Genomic DNA, 9,186 nt, shown 5'->3' with positions numbered 1-9,186 from the left:
CATGCCATAATATATATGGTCCAATCCAAAGGATAAGAAATAATGCAAGTCCAAGCATTTATTAGGAAATGTAGCATTCAGAGATCATAATACCGCTTTATACATACTTAACTTTATGCCCGTTATTTCATACGTCTTGTCTCCTGATACCTAAAGTCCTAAACCTTTTAAAAAATATATCGAAATTTTTTTCCTCAAATTCAACAAATTTTATTCAATATGTTAACACAGCTAAAGGACATTAAACACTACTATGACTTATTTAATATTCTTGTAACTCCTCAAAAAGCCGTAGACTATTTAATATTTTCTAAAACCCATGGCATTTTTAGACTTCCCAAAAACTGCTTCTCCAATGCTATTGTATATACTATATAGTTTGAGAAATTGAAAAGGAAAACGTAATAGAAATGGTGTTAAAACTTAAAACTCTCTCAAAAATTGATAGATCTTTTGATAGAAAAAGAAATGTTTGATAGAGGTTTTTTCTCTCTAAAACTCTGTTCTCTATCTTTAATTTTTCCAAATCAATAATTTTTAAAAAATACTATTTATTATACACCAAATACTCTTGATATTTGTATAAAAATATATTATTATTAATTAATTCTATATTTAAATTATTTTTTAATTAATAAAATAAAAAATGTATTTAATTATTAAAGATGCTAATGTTAAAACAAAGTTCATTATAAAGAATACGGACGCAACAAAATTGATAATTCTTCTATATTTTTTTTCACATATCATTCACCACAACAATTTTGGCAGATAGTGGCAATTTCTGGAGTCGTTTGCGGCGGTTTTAAACTGCCGCAAAATATTTTGCGGCAGTTTCTGAAAACGCCAGAAGATAGGGCGCGGGCAAACGAATAGTGGCGGTTTTTTTCAACCGCTGGAATAACCGTCGCAAAATATTTGCGGCGCTTATTATCCACCGCAATATGAGGGTAAAAAATTATATTTTTAATTTTGCGGCGGTTTGTAACTGCGGCTAAATGCCAGTGATTTGAAAACGAAAACAACATTTATTTTGAATCGGTCTATTCGATGTATATAGCGCTAATAATTATATATATTATATGAACACATTTGATTGCCACACAATTTTTTGTTGTATACTTTATATCTAATCATAGTTATTATAGGCACCTTATATATTAGGTAAAATGCACAATTGAATCAAATGGAGGACTAAATTACACAATTATACTAAATTGAAAAACATTACCAAGATCTCCCAAATGCACATTCTTATGTAATTTGAATCGGTCTCATTCGAATTAGACAAACCAACACTAATTCGAATTAGTAGTAATGTTTGTAATTCGAATTTGTCCAATTTGAATTATGCTTGCATGTAGTCTTAGGGTAGTTCGAATCAGGTGATTCAAATTATGCACACTAAGACGTCCCTAGTAATTTGAATGGGTCTGCTTCGAATTAATTTTTTACTATAGCAGATCGAATTAATTTACATCTATTTATATATGATCTAAGCGTATATAAAGAGTACAATAAAGAGTACATTTGATAATATCCATATAATGAAATCAACAAAGAGTATATTCAATCATAAATAAAAAAGTACAAGTTAAGATTCTTATTAAAAAAATTAAATTTTTTATTTTAATAAATGCCCAACAAATCATTAAAATAAAAAAATGATAATTTAAAATTATAATTTTTGTAAAATTATAACGTTTTGAATTTTTAATGACTTGTAGAAAATATTTTTAATTATTATTTTTAATATTTTATAGAAAATATTTATAATTATTATTTTTAAAAAATGTTTGATTTTTAATTAGTTCATAGTATAATTTTATTTTCTTCTTTTACATCCATGTTTGAATGCAAATTTAAATGCCAATAAAGTAAACAATAAAATCTTATTGGTAAATTTGTTCATATGAGTTAACATATATTGCTTATTTAACTTGTGAATTTTTTTTACGTAAAACGAATGTAGAAAAAGTGTTACGAGTCTAAGTAACAATGATTTAAATATATGTAACTTAAGATAATAGTGTTTACTTAAATAGATTATACTCAGATGGTTATTACTAAAGAAAATATTGCAATATGTGGTAATACGCATTTTGCGACTGTTTAAACAAAATCGCCGCAACATGTAAAACAATAACTCACCTGATGGTACATATAGCGGCGATTTTCGAAAAGACACCGCTAAATGCAATCCTGATTGAAATATAGCGGTGGTTCGAGAAAAATCGCCGCAAAATGTAATTCTAATTGCAGCCCCAACTAATAACCGCCGCTATATGTGCCGCAGGTTGTCATTTTGCGGCGGTTTTATAAAACCTCCGCAAACTTCCACCGCTATCTGCCGGAATTGTTGTAGTAATTTTCATACATTTTTCATATTTTCCATCCATACATATACAACACTCACTTAGACCACCATTTTACCTCTAGTAATTATATTCCTAAATTTTTTGCGCATTACATTGGTGAGGCAGAATAATATTTTTTCAACAATTTATATATCAATTCTATTAGGTAACTAACAGAGGGTGTAACTAACGGTAGACAACATCTTATTTAACTGCACCTCAAGAGCCACTAAATATTAAAAAAATATTCTAATATAATTAATTTTTTTAATCTTATTTCATCTTTCATTATATAATACATAAATTTTAATTTTTCTTTCCACATTCATGTGACAAATCTTAATTTCTGTCCTCATATTTCCATCAACCACCTTCGATTTCTCTGTCGCAACATATCATCTCTGACCACCGCAGATCCTCCCACTCACAACAAAAAAGAAACATCCAAAATCTTAAAAAATACCTAAAATCGTTTAAAAAAATACTTAAATTCATTTTAAAATTTTAAAATTATTTTAAAAAATAAAAAATTATTTTAAAAATTCAACAACATTCAAAACATAACAAAAATAAACATCCAAAAGTTAATAAAAAAAGAGATATTCGATGATTTTGAAAATATCAAAACCTAAAAAAACGAGACATTAAAAAATATTAAGAAAAGAACATTAAAAAACTAAGAAAAGAAGCATCCAAAGCTATTAAAAAACCATCCAAACTCTGAAAAAGAAGAAACATCCAAAATATAAGAAAAAGAATAATCCAAAACTAGCAGAAAGAATCATTCAAAATTTAGAAAAAAAATATCCAAGATTAATTAAAAGAATCATCCAAGAAGAAGAAGAAGAAGAGCCGCGACGCTGCGTGGATGGTGGGGAACTTGCGATGGCGCATCGCGAGACAAAGCCGTGGAGGCCGCGATGTGCGCAAGACACAACAACAGCGGCGAGCGAGCAAGGGACGCAAGACAGCAACAGTGGTGACATGGGAGAATTGCGCGAGATAGGAGTAGTGTCGCTGACGTTCCAAGCGTGGTGTCTAGCGCGGCTTCTTCGGCAGCGACGATGTAGACAACCAGGAGAAAAAGATGCACACCTCGTGCGAGAGCTCCCACTAGCGGAAACGACGCATTGTCGTGGTGGAGGAACAATCGACTGAACGGCAGAGTGATGACGCGATGAGAGAGAATGAAGGGTATTTACAAATTTGATTAATTAATACTATTAATATTATTGATATTATTATTAATATTATTATTAAAATTAATAAACGATTACTATCCTTTAGTACCATTTACCTAAAGGGATACAACCTTTTAAGAATGGTGTATATTCAAAATATTGTATCTATTAGCTAAAGGAACACAACTCTTTAAGAATTGTGTATGTTCAAAATATTGTATCTATTGACAATAGAAAAGACACAACCATTTGTGTACATAAATTATAATTGCTACGTGCAATATGTATAAATAAGTCATTGTCTACTATTTCAAATACAGAAGTACTAAGTATACACTTTACTTATTTATTAAGAGATTTTCTCTGTTCAAGAGAGTTGAGAACTTCTTACTATTACGAATTAAGAAATTCTTAGGTTTCATTGTATCTTGGGAGAGTATTGTCATCAATCCTATAGCATCTAAGTGAGGGGACAAGTATATCTTTAAAAAAAGCGATCTAATCATGCCTCAAAACCATCTTCATATACCCAACAATTTTAAAGAGATATTACTTGAAGATGGCACAAGATCAAAATACCACGTTCAAAGTCATGAATCTAGAGTTTGTCAAGTTAGATTGCTTTGATTGAACACACTTCAACCGTTGGAAGGATAAGCTGATGTTTCTTCTTTCGGATCTCAATCTTGCATATGTGATTGACCTAAAGACCACAAATTGTTGATGCCGCTGAAAATACCACACTGAAAGAGAAAGAAAAGATTGTTCAATTGAAGAAGAAACGTGATAAAGATACTTTCACATGTCGATGTCATATTCTCAACACTTTATCCGACCGATTCTATGATCTATAGATGTCAATTCAATCACCATTGGAGATTTGGAAGCCTTTGAAAGAAAAGTACAATACCGAATGACAAGGAATAGATAAGTTTATTATGATTAAATATTTTGAATTTATAATGAATGACACTATGCCTGTTATGGATCAAATTCATGAATTACAAATTCTTGTAAGTAGATTTCGTGATCTACAAGTGGTAATTCTTGAATCATTACAAGTTGGAACAATTATTTCAAAATTACCTTCATCTTGGAATGGTTATAGGAAGAAACTTTTACATCTTGGTGGGAACTTCGCAATTGAGAAATTACTAAGGCATCTACATATAGAGAAAAAAAAAACTAAAAAACGTGATGCTGTGTATTTCTCTTAAAGTTCTAAAGTGAATCATATTAGTGAAGAGAAAACCAATAAAAATGAAAAGAAAGTTTGCAAATTGATTAAGTCTTTGTATGGTCTAAAACAAATGCCTTAACAATGGCATGAGAAGTTTGATTCAGTGATGTTATCAAATGACTCTCACATAATACTGCAAATAAATGTATTTACTCAAAATTTACTAAAGATTATGGAGTAATCATTTGTCTATATGTTGATGATATGTTAATAATCGGAACAAATTTAGAAGGAATTCGTGTAACGAAGGAGTATGTAACTTTTAAATTCAAGATGAAATATTTGAATGAAGTTGATACAATATTAGGCATAAAGGTGCATAAGAATGAAGTTGGTTTTACTTTAAGTCAATCTCATTATATAAAAAAGGTATTGAAAAAGTTTGATCATCTCACAATTAAAGAATCCAATACACTCTGTGATCCTAATTTTAAATTAGAAGGAAACATGGGAAGACCTATAGCACAATTAGAATATGCTAGTGCTATAGAAAGTTTAATGTATGCAAGGCATTGTACTAGACATGTTATAGTATTTGCTGTGTGCTGATGCGTGAGCATCTTTTCTATATTTTCTTATTATTTTAGATATGAATTTATTGAGATTTTAGTGTTTGAAGCATGTTTGGATGCTACTTTGAAGCACATTGTGGTTTTATTGATTTCAGAAAAAATTCGGACGATTTGATAGAATTCGTGCAGAAGAAAAAGGAGAAAATTTGACTCTGTTGAGCTGGCGCTAAACGCCACTACCTGGCGTTTGGCGCCAGGCACCTCGTATCACGTGCAAGCCTTTTTTTTTTTAGTAGGCACTAAATGCCACAACCCGGCGTTTAGCACCAAGTGCCTCGTAACCAGTTCTGAGACCACACGCTAGTGGCGCTAAAACGCTGAGCCTGACATTTAGCGCCAAGAAGTCAGAAACCACACAATTCTTCTCTGCCTCAGCGACGCCAAATGTCGAGCCTGGCGTTTAGCGCTAGTAGCGCGTATATGGATTACACGGAAGGGCTTTGTTGGCTTAGTTTTAAATTAACAATTATTTTTTCTTTTCTTTTAATTATTATTAAAACAAAACACAATCTTTTAGGATTTAGATTTTTTAATTTTATTTTATTTTCAAATCAATTAGGTTAGATATAAAAGGAAAAAATTAAGCTCCTCGAGCTTCCTCTCCTCTTCTCTACCTCATTTTGCACTTTATACAATTTTAGAACCCTAGTTTTATACAAAACTGCCGATAACATGTTTAATTTGTTTGTTGATGTTATTGAGTAGGTTGGGCCTAGTAACATTGTGCATTGGTCACTGATAATGCTGCTAATTATGTACCTGCTGAAAAATTCATTCATGAAAAATATCCAAATATTTTTTGGTCTTATTGTGCTGTCCATTGTATCAATATTATTTTAAAAGATATTGCAAGTATTCTTCACATAGCTGACCTTGCTTCCCGTGCTTCAAAAGTGATTGTGTTTGTTTACAATTATATGATCTTCTTGTCTTGGCTTAGAAAAAGAAAAAGTTGAAAAGAAATTATTTGACCAAAAGTCACACATTTTGCCATTGTTTTTTTTTTGAAAAGTATACATGATCACAAGAAAGATTTGCAAGCATTGATGGTGGACAAACATTTCACTTCTCATAAACTAGCCAAAAGTGCTAATGGAAAGATTGTTAGTTCAATTGTTTTGGATAGTAAGTTTTGGCAAGATTGTGTTACCACTATAAAAATTGTTGGTCCTCTTATTAAGTTGTTGAGGATTGTTGATGCTGATGAGAAACTCTCTTTGGGATACGTGTATGAAGACATGCAAAGAGTCAAAAATGCTATCAAGGCAAGGTTCAAAAATCGAAAAGCTGCTTATACGCCATACACAAGTATCTTGAAAATGCGGTGGGATAAGCATTTGAATAAGGCAAATATCTTGAGATTTTTACTTGATTTGCTTGATGTTGAAACACTTTGCGATGACCCAGTTGTCGCAATGCAAGTGATACAACTGTATCGAGATTGTAAACAAAGTTTTGGTAGATGACGATGATCCTAAATTTACTAATAGAGATGTTGAAAGCATTGAAAGTTTAATATACACTGATAATGTTATGCCTTCGTATCTTAATGGTGAGTGACATAGCAAACTTTGTTTCATTCTATAAAAATATATGTCATTAATATTGATTTTTTATTGATTTTTTTCTATTTTATTAAATGGAGGAGACATGAAAGTTGAAGTGGATATGCCTGATATTATAATTGAATCATCAAATACTTCTTTTGGTGGTACTTTTGAAGATGGTAGCTTTGGATTATCTGTTTATGATGGAAACATTGGAACACTTAATGATTATTATGACTTCTGATGAGTAGTGTCTTTGTTTAGTTGAAATATTGTTTGTTCAATGTTGTTTCTTTTGGTTGTAAAACATTTTGTGTTTGTCATTTATGTGCGTTTTGGTTTTCTTTAGTTATAAACTTTGATATTTGAAGTTGTTTATGAAATTTTAATGATAAATTATGGATAACTCATTGTGTGAAATTGTCACATTTTAAATTTTATTAGTTTATAAATTATTAAATTTTTTTATAATTTTACTCTATATTTAATTAAACCGATTCAACTACAGTTTGATCCTGGTTGAACTATTAAACCAGTCACTTGACCGGTTCGATGATTGGCCCAATTCTTGCAACCTTGGAAAAGAAAGAAAGAAAGAAAGAAGAATAAAAAGAAAAAAAATGCAATATTAAAGAAGACATTTCTGTATTTTTATAGCAAAATTTCGATATCAAAATTAAAAAATTTTGGTTTTATTGTTAAGAAATTTCAGTTTTTTTCCTGCATAATTAAAACAACAACTCCTCCTCCTCCTCATCTTCTTCTTATAATTCTTGTTTGACTCTCTTAACTTGTGTCATAGTTAAATAATTTTGGTGTCAGTATTGAAAAGCTTTTGAATTATGATTAAAAAATTTCGGTGCTATTTTTTGATATATTTTGCATAGAACTCCTCATCTTCTTTTCTTGTTCATCTTATCCTTCTTATTTTACTTTCTTATAATTTTTTCTTGTTTTATCCTCTTAACAAGAATAAAAAAAAAAAATAAAACAAATAAGAAGAAGAAACATATAATTCTGCAAAATCATCAGGAAGAAAAGGAGGAAAATAGAATAAAAATGCAGCAACAATAATATTAGCAATAAAAGAACGACGATAAAGAAAAAGTACGCGAAGAAAAAGAAACACGAAAAAAAGAGAGGAGGAGAAACGTGAAATATAATCGTTTACTTTAGTGGGGATAGTTGGAGTGTGTATTCACGCTTTCACTAATAAAACTGGTTTATGTTAGATTTGATCAATTTAATTAGATTTAATTGTCAAAAAACTTAGATGTATAACAAAACTGATAAAATTAATATGGAGACAAAAACTAAATACTTATCAAATGTCCTAGTTAACTCAATAAATTATATCTATAATATCAAAATTTAAATCTAAAATTTTATAAAATGAAAAAGAATATTAAGCTAAAATATAATCTTCTATTAATTTACTCTAAAAATGATTTTTTTCCCTTAGGCCTAAAAATTTCTACTATTATATATTTTAAGTTCATCTCATATGTCGATTCTTGTTAAGTGCATAAGTTAAATAAAAATGTAATGTTTAATAAATAAAAAATTTAGAGAATCAAACTTTTAGTTAGGTAACATTAATCAATTTTAAAATTTAATATTTATATTTTAGAATGTACAATTTAAAATTTATAATTTAAGATTCAGAATTTAATATAAACAAAATAATTTTAAGCCAAAAAATTTAATTATTTAACATTGCTTTTAATAATTTTTATAAAAAATATTAAATGACCCAAATTTTAGATCTGAATGTGATTATATACCCTAAACAACACTTTTAACATACTATAGAAGCCTAAATCAAACTTTTAGTTTAAATACCATGTGGAGTGCAAAAGGACAAAAATGTCATTATACAAGACTGCGTGGCGACAAACGAAGAGGTCGGCAACTGTCGGCCGATGAACCGGGAAAGGGAGAGAGAAAAAAGCAGTGAAAATTCTAACTCCCTTCCCTTTCAATCCATTTTCTTTGTTTCCAAAATTAAAATAAAAGAAAAAAAATAAACAACAATAATTTCATCCCTCCGAGACAGAGCGCTCTAGTGGCAATTAGTTTGTGTAATAAACAGGTCGAAACTTTAAATTCAAAGATTATCGGTCTTAATATATGTGTAATAATTTCATTCCAAAAATAAAACGAATAAAACGGACACATAATAATATAATATAATATAGTTACATGATTACTTCTTTAATTTTCAAATAACTAATATTATATTATATATTAACTAACTAAACAAGTTTTTAACAATTAGACTCAGTCAGA

The sequence above is a fragment of the Arachis duranensis genome, chromosome 3 (genome assembly GCF_000817695.3).
Source record: "Arachis duranensis cultivar V14167 chromosome 3, aradu.V14167.gnm2.J7QH, whole genome shotgun sequence".
NCBI classification, from domain to species: domain Eukaryota; kingdom Viridiplantae; phylum Streptophyta; class Magnoliopsida; order Fabales; family Fabaceae; genus Arachis; species Arachis duranensis.
Note: the sequence above shows the minus strand (reverse complement) of the source record.